The sequence below is a fragment of the Cryptomeria japonica genome, chromosome 8, assembly GCF_030272615.1.
Source record: "Cryptomeria japonica chromosome 8, Sugi_1.0, whole genome shotgun sequence".
In the NCBI taxonomy this organism is placed as follows: domain Eukaryota; kingdom Viridiplantae; phylum Streptophyta; class Pinopsida; order Cupressales; family Cupressaceae; genus Cryptomeria; species Cryptomeria japonica.
The window spans coordinates 549,192,921-549,208,720 of record NC_081412.1 but is presented as its reverse complement, the minus strand read 5'-3'; positions in this window follow the sequence as shown (position 1 = coordinate 549,208,720).

Sequence of the window (15,800 nt, the reverse complement as noted above, 5' to 3'; positions counted from 1 at the left end):
TATTATGTGTTTGAGTATTACAAAATGATCCCATTTACAATGTATGCTCGTGGATAAAGGAGAATGGTACAACTATTTAGGAGCTTGCCTACAAGTTAAGCATATATTACTAGTCTTTTGATTTCACACATAACCATTCAAAAAAAGACTGGAGAGTATATGGACATAGTCTATATATTTAGGAATAAGGTCTATGTGTTTGTGTGCTTAGAATAACTGCATTTAGACTAAGCCAATAAAGTGCTACAAATTACAATAACTTGCTCTAGAAATCATTATTTTTATGAAATAAAATGTAAAATAGGAGTAATTTGAGAATTTAATTACCATGTATGTACAAGTGTACATAAGGAGACAAAAAAAGTGGTAGACTCAACTTGTGTCAATATGATAAATAATTAGTGATATATTTAAATCTAATAGAAAATAAATACAAAGTAGAGGAAATATTATATTCATATTCTATCCTAAAGGAATTGTAAAACCAATATTCAAGTCTAGTAATATAGACAATTGCAGAATTAAATTGATATTACCAAATTCAAATAAAGAAGCACCCTTAAATGGTATTTGAATTCAATCAAATGAATTTTTCTATGAAGAAAAAAGAGTTCCTTTATCACAATTTTGTTTACAAAATGGTAGATCTGGAACATTCAATGACAAAGCTAGAAGAAATATCTAGCTACCCTTCTTCTCATAAGACACTAGTACATTAAAATTTTAAGAAGGATGTTAAAGGTACATGGATCAAATTTTATATTTTTATTTTTTATGATTGTAGCGAAGAATCAATTGTAAAAATGGTGTAAGAAGTTATTTATTCACTATTATCAATCATCAAAACCAAAAACTCAAATTCTAGAAGAAAAAAAGGTGTGGTGATTATAGATAGAAGAATAACGTTTTTTGAAACAATCAAGAATGAGATGCCTATATATGGGGAAAATCCAACGAATATAAAGAGAAAAATAAGACATTAGAACCAAAAAATTGCATGAGAATAATCTAAATAAAAAAGTGGCTCTAGAATAATTCCTAGAAAAGATTTAAAAGAAAACCTTAAATCTAGGTATGAGGAGGTTTTAAAATAATAGAAAAAATTGTAAGAATAATGCCATTAAACTATCATATCATAATGACAATTTACTTTTTGAAAATATCATTAAAAGATCACTATTATTATACATCTTGCAAATGTGCATACATTCTATAGAGAAAATAACTTTTAAAAATGACATTGAATAAAGCCACCCAACATAGAGTGGAATTGCTAGTAGGAAAATAGAAAGAAAATATTTTATATTTCAACATATATGTTCTTTTAAGAAAAGAGACAAACCCCATATATATAATTAAATGATATTGATTGAAAGAAATTAGAGAAGGAAAATGCCCCACCCCCATATTGAGGGACTATATAGAAGATAATGCCACCATTGTAGAGCTACTATACTAAACAATGAGTGTGATGAACTTATAAGGCACTGAGAAGGGGGATGAATTAGTGCAAGAAAAAGCAATACAAATCTGATTATAAATTTCACCAACTTAAAACTTAATAGGCATATAAGAAATAACACCAAGTATGAAATCACCACATAAAGTGTAAACCACATGACACAAGAGTTTATACGTGGAAAACCCAAATGGGAAAAACCACGATGGGAGTAGGTACCCACAAAGATCCACTATCTGCAGTATAGAGATCTAGCCGGTTAAGGTCTACAACACACTATTAGGGGCACACCATGTTAGAAGTGTCTAAGCCTCATTAAGAGCTTTACAAAAAGGCCTATGAGGACCAACCCTGTTAGGAGATACCCAAGTTACTGGGATTTGTAAACAGAAGTTAATATGTCACGTGCTTAGAGGATTTAATGATCCGACCTATTAGGATCCGACTGCACCCTGTTAGGAGTGATCTTGTAAGAGGATTTTCTTGCTACAACTGTTAGGGAGACAACAAGTACAAATGATCTCAGCATAACACCTTCAGTGTTTGATAAGATCAGCTTCAGAACATTACAACATTACATATACTTCATCTCTCAACTTCTCTGATCACCACACTATCAAAAATGCAAAATTTATTGATGATCTTTCACACTTTCAAGCTTATACCCATATATCCCTTCATACCTCATCATACATTTAAAATCATCATTAGGTCAGCTACAACCTTGTTACAATTCCCTAGGTTCAATACATTTAGATAATCTTACATTGTATGCTTTAGTTATGTCGACCACCGACATAAAAAATCTAATTTTGTGCCATTTTATCAATTTGCGTGATTTTCATCACTACCAGGTAATTCTCAGTCAAAATACCCACTCTGTCAATCAGATCTTGTTCACCTCATCGAATCTGCACATGTGGTCATGAACATAACTTCATCTACCAAGGTAAAAGTACAAACCCATGTCACATTTTTACAAAGGAAAAGGTTAACACAACAATAACTGTTCAATTTCGTCGCCATAAAAGTGGCATTTGTATTTTGAATTTGAAGATTATGTAAACTAATGAAATGTGTCAGGCCCTACCTATAAATGGAAATAGAATCCTTATGTTTTGATGCGACTTTGAGTTGGGTAGCTTGATTCAGATAATTTAGATAGCTAGTCTATGAAAAGACCTTATTTTGGAGTATGTTGCATGGAAAAGTTATTAGATTATGCTTATAGGATGTTTTATAGTTGAACGTAAAGTTGGTAATGTAAAAATGACTTTGTTGGTATATTGCATTAATATAGATTGAGCAAATATTTAAAAGGGATAAGTTTCATCAAGTCGTGATTAACCTTATTTGTACCTTTAGTTATTGGAAATTATAATAAATATGAGGATGACAATTCAATTTATGTGATATTGCTTATAATGCAATTTATTACAAATGCCATAATTTAATCAAAGAAAGATGATAAATAGAGTAAGTTTTCTATCCATTGATCTATATGAATAAAATGGACTTCAAGAACCTCTAGAGACATAGCGAATTGAGGCATATACAAATAGTAAACCATGAATAGAAGTACAATAAATTCTATAATGTGAAAAGCAGTTATGTTATGAACAGTGGTCCAAATGATTTAGTTATTTCTTATTATGTTGAGTATGAGTAAATTTGGGCTTCCTTGGCTATGGTCACTATTTTCTATTGACTATTGTGATTTAGTGTGATTTGAGCATGGACTTCAAGTAATCAAGAGGGTGGAAACAATCTTCAAGTGTTAGAGGGTATGCGGCCTTGACCAAGGGACGAAAGTATCAAGAAAGTACATGTGATTCATGTGTAGATCAATGTATCATTCACCTATTAATTCCTAGAAACATTCTCAAATAAACAAGCAAAGAGGTATGTTGAGTGCATATATACATTTTATGTTGACGTGATATAAGTAAGATATCAAACATGTAACTGAGATTGAATTGGAATTTCATTCATAAATATTAGATCTTCCTTATGGATTTTTGAATGCATAATGTCTCGTTGATTTTAATATCTTTATTGAAAGTACTCTTTTCATAAGCATGAAACTCCACTCATTGAGGTCTCTTACTAAATGTAAGTCAGTTATCCTATCAATGATGATACATTTTGCATGCATTTTATGGGGAAATCTTATTAATAGCTATGGTTGGGTTGTTCATTGTTTTGTGAAAATAGAGAAGTAGATTGGGACATTAGAGTTATAATGATATTACATTATCTAAAAATTCAATAAATAGAGTAGTTTAAAGTTAGATAACCATAAACATCTAACTCGTGTGGCAAAGTTATGTGATAATCTCTTCTTACTATAAAAGACTTGGCATCAAAACTAGATAGGCTTTATAGCCTATAAGTCCTCACTAGATAATTATTACTTAGTGAGTATATTATTAGGAGGGCATGAAAAAATTATGAACAAATTAATAGAATGATCATGTAGTGATCTATCAAGTATAAGACGATATATGACCTTGATTGTGCACTCAACTAATTAGTTCAATATTATAATTTATAAATGATTATATAGTATAAGTTATATTATTCTAACTCATATTTTTAGGGATATATAAGATATGACAAAATAATAATACTATATATATATAAATGAGGTGGAGTGAAAAAAAAAATGAGGTAGGGTAAATATTTAAAGATGATGAAGATGTAGAGTTGGTCAAATTTAATGATGGGGCAAAGAGCTATGAGTCTTCTCAAGTCAAGACTTCCCAACTATGTAAACATTACACCTTAGTAGGTACAAGGGTGGAGCACACCAATGTGCCATTACATGTCAGCTGCTTATGGTCTTAGATGGCCAAACTTAAATGGCACACACTAAGATGACAAAACTTAAGTTGTTACGTCACTTCAAATAGTACCTTTCTTGCTCTCTTTGCCATTCCTGTTCGAACGGTTTTATTTTTTGTTTCGGTTATCACATTGCCATCCAATGTCTGTTTGCTGCACAGAAGAGCAAGTATTGAAGCACGAGAAAAATCCAATGTAAACATACGCTTTAGGTAGAATGGACGTATTATATATAAAATATAAGTTTGAACTAGGTGAAATACTAAGGAACATTTAAAAAGTGAAATTGATATAATGCTTTTTATTTTTAAATTACAGTCAATGACAAGTTATTTTATTTAAGTAACAAGAATATATTTTTTATATAAAAGTTGTTTTGTTTATTTTTTAAAATATATTTTTTATCAATATTTAAAAAAATTTATTTTATTATAATGATTATTTTATTTTATTTATATTTGTAATTATATTATATTTAAATAATATATTAACAATGAATTTTAAATTATAGAATTTAATTTTTATTAATAATTTTTTTTTAATCTAATGTTTTCATGTTTTCAATACATTTAATTATAAAGTTCAAATTTTAATTGATTTGAGTTAATGTCTTTAAGTAAGTATATGTATAGCTTGATTTAAATTTTTATTTAATTTATAAGGCTAATAATTTATATGAAAGATATATGTTAAATTTATTGTCATTTGAAAAAAATATCTTTATCTTTAATTATTTCAATAGTTTTATTTTTATAATCAAATGTTTTCATGTTTTCAAAATATGTAATTGTAAAGTTCAAAATTTAATTGATTTGAATTAATGTCTTTTAATGTCTTCAAGTAAGTATATGTATAGCTTGAGTTAATTTTTTATTTAATTTATAAGGCTAATAATTTAGATGAACGATATATGTTAAATTTATTGTAATTTGAAAAATTTATCTTTATCTTTAATTGTTTCAATATTTTTATTTTTCTATATAATAGTAAGGATGAAAAAAAACATTTTTTTTTCATTTTATTTTATGCTTATATTTTGACAACGTCATATTTATAATAGCAAATGTCAATACTCTAATATATCTAATATAGAGCCAAACATATTTACATATATTTTATCTCATCTTTATTTGCATACGTATTAACACCCTAATTTTATGCCACATGTTCCTATACACTTGATGTATCCATCTATTATCAATAATATAGAAATTAATTCCTAAACACTATGTTTATCATTATATATTCCATCTATTTTATCGTATATCAAGTCCACAATCATGGGGTCATCCTCATAACTATGAAAGAGAAATCTGGAAACAAATTTGTGAAAGTTTTCTTAAATGTAAAATATATATGATTTTTATTATTGTCTCTTTTCTTTCATATCAAAATAAAATTTAACAATTTAATATGACTAAAAGGTGTATTCATTCATGATGTATTTATATATCTATTAAACATGAATTTCTGTGAACTCTTTTTATAAATTCACTTTTATGTGTTTGTTTACATAGCTTCTTTACATATCAAATTTAAAATTTCACTATGAACAACTTGTTCCATGTCAATTTTACCCACAACAGTATTACATTTGTAGGCAATGGCCCATTGAATTCACAATTCACTAATTAATATCAAATGCAATATGAATAAAGAACATTAAACACTATTTTTTTTTTAATGCTAACAAATTTCAAGACTCTTAGATTAGGCTACAAGTTATATCATAACATTTACATGTGTTGGGTAGGAGGTTGCATCCATTAGAATTAATACATCTGCTTACTAGGTCAATTGAATGTGATGAATTTAATATGGTCATATAATTTTGGATGAGACATACCTACAAAATTTGAATAAAATATATGCAATTTATAATATTTTTAAATAAGACATAATAAAAATAAGATATAGAGATAATTAAAGAATTTATAAATTTTAAATATAAACAAAATTCTTTAGTTAAATAGAAACATTTAAAATATCTATTTTTTCTTAAATTATTAATCATAAAGTTATAGTTATGTATTATTGCATTTAGATTTGGTTGTGAGTTAATTTTTACCTTAACATGGAGTGATCACTCTTACTCTAATATCTCTCATACATTTGGTGATGGATCACCAAGGTGATTTAAAATATTTAATCATTACGTTATCAAATTTATTACTTTAATGTTCGAATATTTAATATTTGATCAAGTTTATTATGTTAATTCTTGAATATTAAATATTTATTAAAATGATAAATTTGACTATACTAAGATATCTTATCTATAGATTTAATATTTTTAATAAAAATAAATAATTATATTCATAATTATCAACCATAAAGTTATCAAATATATTATGTAATGTTAAAATGCTTTATATTGTTAAAATTATAAAATTTCTTAAATTATACAATTTTATAATTATAAATTAATAATTTATAGATTAAAAATGTAATATAGTAAATAATGTGTAAATAATAGAAATAAAGAGAAATATTTCTTAAAATAAAAAATACATTTCTTAAATTAAAAAGAAAACTAACATTGAATAAAAATAATTTAAATGAAACAAATAAAATAATTTTTTAATTATTATAATTAAAACATAAAATATATTATTATTAAAATATATAAATTTTAATCTTATTATTATACTAAAATAATCCTATCAAATAATTTTAAAATTTATTTTTATCCTATAAAACAAAACTAAATCAAACTAATAAAACAGATGAATAGTTTAAATACAGATTTTAAAGGATAAAAGATATTTGTGGTCTGAAGGGTACATTTATATCCCCATTCTATCTTCTTTTTCTCATACTGCGGATGTGGGAGAAGTAAAATAGGCTGCGTACTCTTTCGTCCAGCCAAAGACATTAGATGACAAGGGTATAACAGAAACGATGAATAAAACTTTTCCAAACATAACTGGCAAAGGAACAGGAAAAGTACTATTGAAAAGTACTATTGTGGGTCCGACCACCTAAGCTCTTTCAGCTTAGTGTGTGTTGTTTAAACCAGTCTGTCTTAGATAGGCCATAAATTTTTTACAGTCCAATGCCTACAAAGGTGATGGTCTCTGTCAAAATAAATAAAGACTAAATCCTTGCTACGCATATGTTGTTATGTTGACACGCCATGGAGTAGATAAGGTTGAAATGAGGTTAATGTAAGAGCGATAGACAACTAAGAGAGAAGGAAATAAATAGGCATTTAAGGAAATCAATGTCCTCGATTCCATTGGGCAGACAGAAGGCATTTATGAGGCATGGAGTCCCACAATTGGGATAGGGGGAGTTTTTCAGGCCAAGGACTAAGGAGACTGACAACGAGCATGCAGGGGATGGGCGCCCTATAATTCGGTATGGTCTGCTTAATTTGAAGGGATACGAACAAAGAAGTGTAGGGGAAGGGGATTAATGGTTGATAGTGAGTTGCAGGAGACGACTTTCCTCCAGGGGCATCGGCTTAACAGATCACCTTGCCCTACCTATGCTTCCACATTTTGCATACATGTCTATCAGGACGTAGGAACGGTGCTGGCAAGGGTTGTTGAATCTGGTTTTATACCTGCCAATCACATTTTCTTGAAAGGTTATAAAGCCTTTTTAACAAACCCATCCTATGCTTATCTTGCAATCGTAACGTTTCATGAGGTGACAACAGCTATGAGTTTTAGGGGTAGGTACATTGAGAGTGTCGTCTGATGTTGGTGTAGCATTCAGGTCCATATTCCAAGATTTCAAACAAAGAGGACTCTGGAGCCGTCATCAAGTGGCCCATAATTTATCAACATAACAACACTAAAATATTGTGTATTACCAGTTGGACTTGACTGGAAGAATGTTTGAAATGTTCATGCACTGTGGAGTTAGACTAAATGTGTGGATGGGCTCTAAGAATTGAGAAGCATATCACACTGCCATATATCTTGACATTGGTTAGTGCTGCTCGACGAGCATTTTTAGCCACCATTATATATCTACTTGATCATAGACACCGTTGCTTAAGACCCTCCTTTTGTTGTTAGTTAAGATGTTATGACAATCAGTTCCACTATTGCTATAGAACCTTCCATACTTCTGGTTAAAATTCTATTATCTACTGAGAATTGAAACCACATTTAATATGATCTCAAACAATATTGATTTTGTATATTGAGCAAGAAAGCTAAGTACACAATAATTCACATTTGATTGGACTAATATTTAAAGTCCTAGTAATTAATTCTTATTAAATCCCGACACATTATCATTCTTTGTCTTTATTATAATAAGATTTAAATATTTCAAGATTGAGATCCTTAATAATTCTCATTCTTCTCGAGGTTCCTAAGTAGTAGATTCGTAATGACATATGTTGATTTATTATAGTGGTTTTAGGACCATTGCTTCCTACTAGATGATTGAAATGATGTCAAATTTAGGTATATTATATTGATCTTGTTTTGATTATCAACATTATTATATGATGCCATGATGCGAATTGAGTGGGGTATTTATTAGGGGGTAACTAGTATTGGTTAATGATCATGTTTTATAGATATGAGCATAATCATATACTTTATATCACTTGAAAATTGTATGATTTAAGAGCCATTCTTATCATGAGAGTTGTAAGAATCAAAATTGTGTTTATAACTCTTGGGAGATCACATAAGTGTGGTAGAGATAATCCATTGATAAAGCATATAGACTGATTTTTACTTTTATCACTAATTTACAATGAACATTGGTTTATGGGTTATGGATGGACCTTTTGTTTTAGTTAGGTCATCGTCTCTGTTTCACCTATGTGGGTGGCAATCGACGAGGAAACTATCTAGGATAAAGGGACCCTAGAAAGGGTTACATACCCACTCCTTTATATAACATTATGAAAGATGGATTTTAAATAGTTTCATGAGCTACGAAGTCTATGCACCTTCACGTAGGCAAGGACATCTATGATGAGCACTCGAGACACTAGGTCTGGTCCTTAGGTTTTGCAATTCTAAGTTTGGTTTAGTCTCGCCACTCCTTAAAAATATTATGTATTCTCTATTTATCTATGCAAATTACTAGGTGATTATTGTAAAATGATCCAGATAAAGTAATGTTTCATGATAATTATGTATCTAACTCTCCTTTGATATTGTGTTTGAACATCTAGACAATTAGACATCTTGCAAGTGTAGGTATAGGAGGTTAGGGAATCACACCATGAAAGAATGCAAGAGAAACATGGGTAAGAAGGAGTTATATTGTGTTGGAAAACAAAGGAAGAATTAATTTAATGTTTGAGTTAATCCTATTTGAAATGGTAACTTATTATTTATCACTATTGCTTGAAGTATACAATGTAATATGTTGTGGTTAAAATGATTTTTGTAAAATTGGTAAACAATGGTGTATCTCATTTTTGCTTGTTGTGCATTTTAAGTGTGTTTGTAATGAGAACTACATTTAAATTGAGATATCATGTTATTGGTGATAGAAAAAAATAAGTTTGTTAGTGTTGTGTCATGCTCACTTGGTTAAATTTTGGGAATGACAAAATGTGTAAAATTTGGTGAAGTTTAAGTCTACTATTTTTCAATTTTTTTGGTCAATAATTTATATGTTTTTTTAAATCTTTAAAGTCCATTTTTTAATTGCTGAAAAACAGGGGGTTTAGTTCCCACCACAAAAGAAAATGTAAATCAAATTATTTTTTTCCGATTTTGATATCCATTATAGATGACATATATATACGGTATATAAAAAAAAATTAATTTTTGATGTATATTTTCTTTGTTATAGAATTTGGAAGTCGAATATATAAGAATTTGACAGTTTTTGTCTCCCACCATAATTTGTCTATTCAATTTATGATAATCAAAAAACGAAAAAAATACCCTATTGGAGAAGAATCTCTCCTCTAGTGAACCATGTTTTTTTCAATTTTTTTTGAAGTTATTCGATATTTTTTCTATTTTTCAAACCAGTCCCTTATCGAACAAAAGAATACCTACTTGTAGTATTTTTAATTTGGAAGTGTTCCGGCCGGAACTATTAGTATTTTTAATTTGGAAGTGTTCCAGCCGAAACTATGGAAACGTACAAAGGACCGGTCACTTCAACCCCATATAAAATAATGTTTTTTTCCAATAAAAATATCAATTTTCGTCAACTGCAAAAATAATAAAAGTGATTTTTGAATAAAATCATTATTTTTTCTGAAATAAAGTGGCATTTTTAATCCAGGAGGAAGATTTTAAAGGGGCAATTATTTCTAATTTTATAAAGGGGTGAAGATTTTGATTTTTTTTTCGAAGGCATCTACCATTTCCAAGTATGTTATTTTAAATTATTATTTTTAATCATGCTTAATTTACAATATTGGATGTTTTTTGGGAAATTAAATATTTTTTAGATTTTTTTAAACTTTATTTTATTATTCAAATTATGCTTCAATCATTTATTTTCAATTATGTTATTTTAAATTTATTTTTTCAATTATGTTCCAATATACAAATATTTGAAGGATTTTGGAAAACTATTTATATTTTTTAGATTTAATTAAACTTTATTTTATTAATCATTAATTATGGATTCAATCATGTGTATCTTATCTTGAATCTTTTATTTATATGTAAATGGATTCCATATGTTTTTATTTATATATGTATGCATTTATCCATTTCTATTTATGTGTATGGATCCATTTATACATGTTCATAAATGTGCGTAAATTCATTCTTATTTACATACTTAAAAGAACTAAATAGTGAATTTGTATAATATATATTAAACACTAATGAAATTGAGTATATTCAACACTATTTATTATTTAATTATAATTTTTTTGAAACTAATACTTGACTCAAATTCTCTATCTATTAGCTACTCTATATTTCAAGCAATTAATGTTATTAAATCACATTCATATATAGAATCCAGCTAGACTTAATTTCTTACTCTTTATCTTATGTGTGGTAGAAATTAGGTCTTATTTCTTGAACATTATTTTTTTATTTCTAAATTTTTAAAAGTGGAGTTCAAGTCAAATGATCTAAATGGATGAAATTTACGCATGTTTCATTTATTCAATGTATAAAGTTTAAGAATGCAAAATTAAATTTACATTTCATTAATTATATTTTGTTTGTTAAGAACAAAGAAAAGTAACTATATAATTTTTTTAACTTTCATAGTTTACAAATGAAGTCTAGATTTATAGATTTAACTCTAACATTGTTCTGATAAGTATATATATATGTATATAGAAAACTTCTATAATTTAAAATAACTTTAAAGGTGCGCACAAATATGTTTTTATCTTATATATGGTACAATTGGATGTTTTTGTTTTTAGGTTCAAAGCACGAAATTTTGAAGATTTGAATATTTTTTGTAGTGGGGAATAAGAGGACTAGATCAAGGTTGTATGATCATAAAAGGGATGATAAGATGAAAGGTCATACAAAAATGTAGTCAACAACAATCCATTGATGTTCAAGATCAACATGATGATGTTCAAGAAACATCTACTCAGGTACGAGATGAAATCGGTAAAGGCTCAAGTTCGATTTTTTTTTTGGCATGAAAAATTTGATGGAAATAGGTGAAGATAGTTTTTCAATAAAATTTCATCTGAAGATATGATACTTGACAGCACATTAAAATTGCATTGTAATAAATTGTGGGATGCTTATTTTTAAAATAAGTCTATTATTGGAAGAGTACAATTATTTGCTAAGTTATTTAGGAAAAGGGAAATGAAACCTGTTTTGGAGTTCTTGGGTGTTGATAATAAGAAAATTTCTCCTGATACATTAGTAAAAGAAACTATAATTTAAAATTAACAAGAATCATTGAATTGTATTGACAACACAAGACGAGGTGTTAATTTAAGTGTTGCGAGTAGAGCATTGATGACTATGATTACTAGTAAGAAATTGACTCGTAGAAATAAAGTTAATGTAATTTCTCAATTAATGCATGTATCTAGAAGAACTATTCAAAGATACATTAGGAAGATAAATACATTGGATGAAAACATTGAAAAGAATTAGGTAAATCTCAGTAGGGTTCCTACAAAAGACATAATTTCTGAAGATGTAAAAAGACAGGTCATTGATTATTGGACCAACCAAACTCGTGTTTCTTCCAATAGAAGGGACACTATATAGATGATAGATGAAGACATGGTCAAAATATTACACATCCAAAACATTTCTTAGATACAACACAAAGTGAATTGTTTGAAGCATTCAAGCAAGAATTTTCAAATGTAAAGATTTGCTAAAGGATGTTTGAGAGATTGCGTTCTTTCTTTGTATGCATAAATAAGGATGTGAAACTTGTTTTTGTCAAAATAATGTTGAATTTCATCTACACTTGCAATCATATAAGAATTTCATGGCAACAATTAATCCAAATCTACTCATTCCTATAAGTACAACACAATTTGTGAAGTCTATTTTATGTGATAAATTAGAAGATTCAAATGACTTCAAAATATAATGTCTAAAAGGTGAATGCAATGATTATGGAGTTTTGAGTAAGTTTCTAATGCAAATGATAATATTAATATTCATGCACTAGTTATATGGAAGAGATTTGAATATGAGACCTACCAAACTAAGTTAAGAACTGAATCCGAAAAAATTATGTTGAAAGAGAGTGAAATGCCCTACATTCAGTTTATAGATAGATTTCGTAATATGATATATCCACATATCCAATATTATCATGGTGCAAGATGACAGGCTAAATAGTTTTGTGATTCAAATAATTGTTTTCCACCAGGTTGTATTCTTTCAATTGTAGATTTCTCCGAGAACTATACATTTAGTCCTCACACAGAAATTCAAAGTCAATATTATTGTTCTGATCAAGTTGTAATATTTGTACAAGTTTTCTATAGACATGTGCAATTTCAGGTGGATGGTATAGAGAGTATTGAAAATGAACACATTATCATCAAGGAGGTTCATTTCTATATCAGTGATGATATGTGTCATGATAGGAGCTATGCAGCACATTGTTTTGGAATACTTTTTTGAAGATATTAAAGATCATGGGATAGAATGTACACAATATTTGATTTGATCAGATGGATGTGTCGGTAAGTACATTAGATTTGAAATTGATTATAAGTTGATTTTTTTCTTATGTATGGTTTGATTGTATAATAGGTCAAAATTTTAAATATATATATATATATATATATATATATATATATATATATATATATATATATATATATATATATATATATATATATATATATATATGTTATTCATGTCAGGGCAATTTAAGTTTGCAAAAGCTTTTAATTGGTTATCCCTACAACATGCTCGACGTAGCATAAAGTTTTTGTGGAACTTCTTTGAGAGTGGACATGAAAAATGAGAGCATGATGGAGTAGGACCATGTGTGAAGCGTGCACTTCACCAACATGAACTTGTAGGTAAATTCTTTTCATATTTGTGTAGAGTTTTAATTATCTTCATAGATTAATTTAAATATATATATGTATGTACATGGGTTGTCAAATTTTCTAAAGCAAGAGCTTCTGTACAGGTAACACCATACGTAATTCTAATGTAAAAATCATTTTGTTGGTCATGATACAACTTACAACAAGTGTTATTTTTGGGAAGTTAAAGGTATATATACATATATATATATATATAAAAATTTTAAAAATAATTCAAGAACACTTAAACATTCAAGTGTTCTTGAATTATTTTAAAAATTTATATATGTGTGTGTGTGTGTGTGTGTGTGTGTGAAATGAACTAAAATGGACTAAATAATTTGTATTATCAGATGTTGATCAATCAAATCCTTATAATTACCAATCAATTAATATTATTAGAAGTTTTCATCAAGTCATGAGTACGGGATTTAGCAAGCCTCGTGTTATTCTTGTAAGAGGAAAATCATACTTTAATGTTGATTGCATTGCAAACAACACATATACTTATTATCAGAATATTGTTGATGGATATGTTTTGCAATGAGAATTGAAAGAATTTTACACAATGCCTACTTACTAAGATAGTGACATTATTGATATTCACGATCCTCTATACTCAGTTGATTATGAATGTGTTTCTAATTTAGTTGTTACAAGTGTGTGCATGCATATTTTGTAAATTATATATGTACATGTAAAAAAATTTAAATTCTTATTTAATTTAATATTGTTCAAAATTAATTTAAAAATATATAATGAACTAATATTGCTTTAAATATATATACATGTGGTCTATTTTCACAGGTGATATTTTTGCAGTGATTGCTGATCCTGAAAATACTCAAAGTGTAGACTATTATCTACTGAGATGCACACAACCAAAATGCAAGTTATTGGAACCAATCAATGATGATGATGGGCAACAATATCCCATTGGTTCAGTTATTGTTGAAGGCACCTATTATCGACAAATAAAGATAGATACAAATGGTGTAACATTCATTGATTATATGTATGGCCAAAAATTTATACACTACAATCACTTAGTAATAGTGACAAGATTGCAGTTGGAGACATTACCAAAAAGAGGACGTGGCAACCAAAAGTGGAGGTTTCCTATTGAAGATTATGAAATTATTTTAGAGATTATAAAAGACAGGGAGGATCTAGATTATATGTACTAGGAGCTTTAAATTCAACAAGTTGTCATGTTTGAACAAGTAAATTATATTACATAGGTCTTATTTTGATAAACTCGTATATATATAGATATTTAGACATGTGTTTACATTCAGATAAGTTGTTGAAATTTAGTTTTGCTAACGCATTATTTTATGTTTTATACGTTGGTTTTACATATTTTATTCTTAAATTAAATATTTTGTGTCTATGCATTGAACAAGTATGTATTGATTTTTATTTTTTATTTTATTTATGTGTAGGGATTCATTTCATATGTTGTCTTAAGGGGTCATTTAAAAACATGTATGGATTCATTTATATTTTTACACATGCATGGATTCATTTTATTCATCTATGTGTTTATTTAATTTATATTTACACATGTATAGTTTCATTTAATTATATTGTATGGATTCTTTTAATTATGTTGTCCTAAGGTGCTTTAAGTGGTCTTGAGGGGATTTCTGCAAAGTGGTCATAGTGCATGTATATATAGTTATACAGGTAGCTTGAATTTTCAATGTGTGAATCACCTATTAAATTCATCTTTAAATGTATGTATACATGTATCGATTCATTTATAGATATGCATGATCCAAGAGATCATCTATATATATGTTGTCTTAAGGGGATATTTGTGTTATGGATTCATTTATATTTTTACACATGCATGGATTCATTTTATTCATCTAAGTATTCATTTAATTTATATTTACACATGTATGCTTTCATTTAATTATGTTATATGGACTCATTTAATTATGTTGTCCTAAAGTGTTTTAGGTTGTCTTAAGGGGATTTAAGGGGATATTTGGGTCATGGATTCTTTTATATTTTTACATATGCATGGATTCATTTTGTTCATCTATG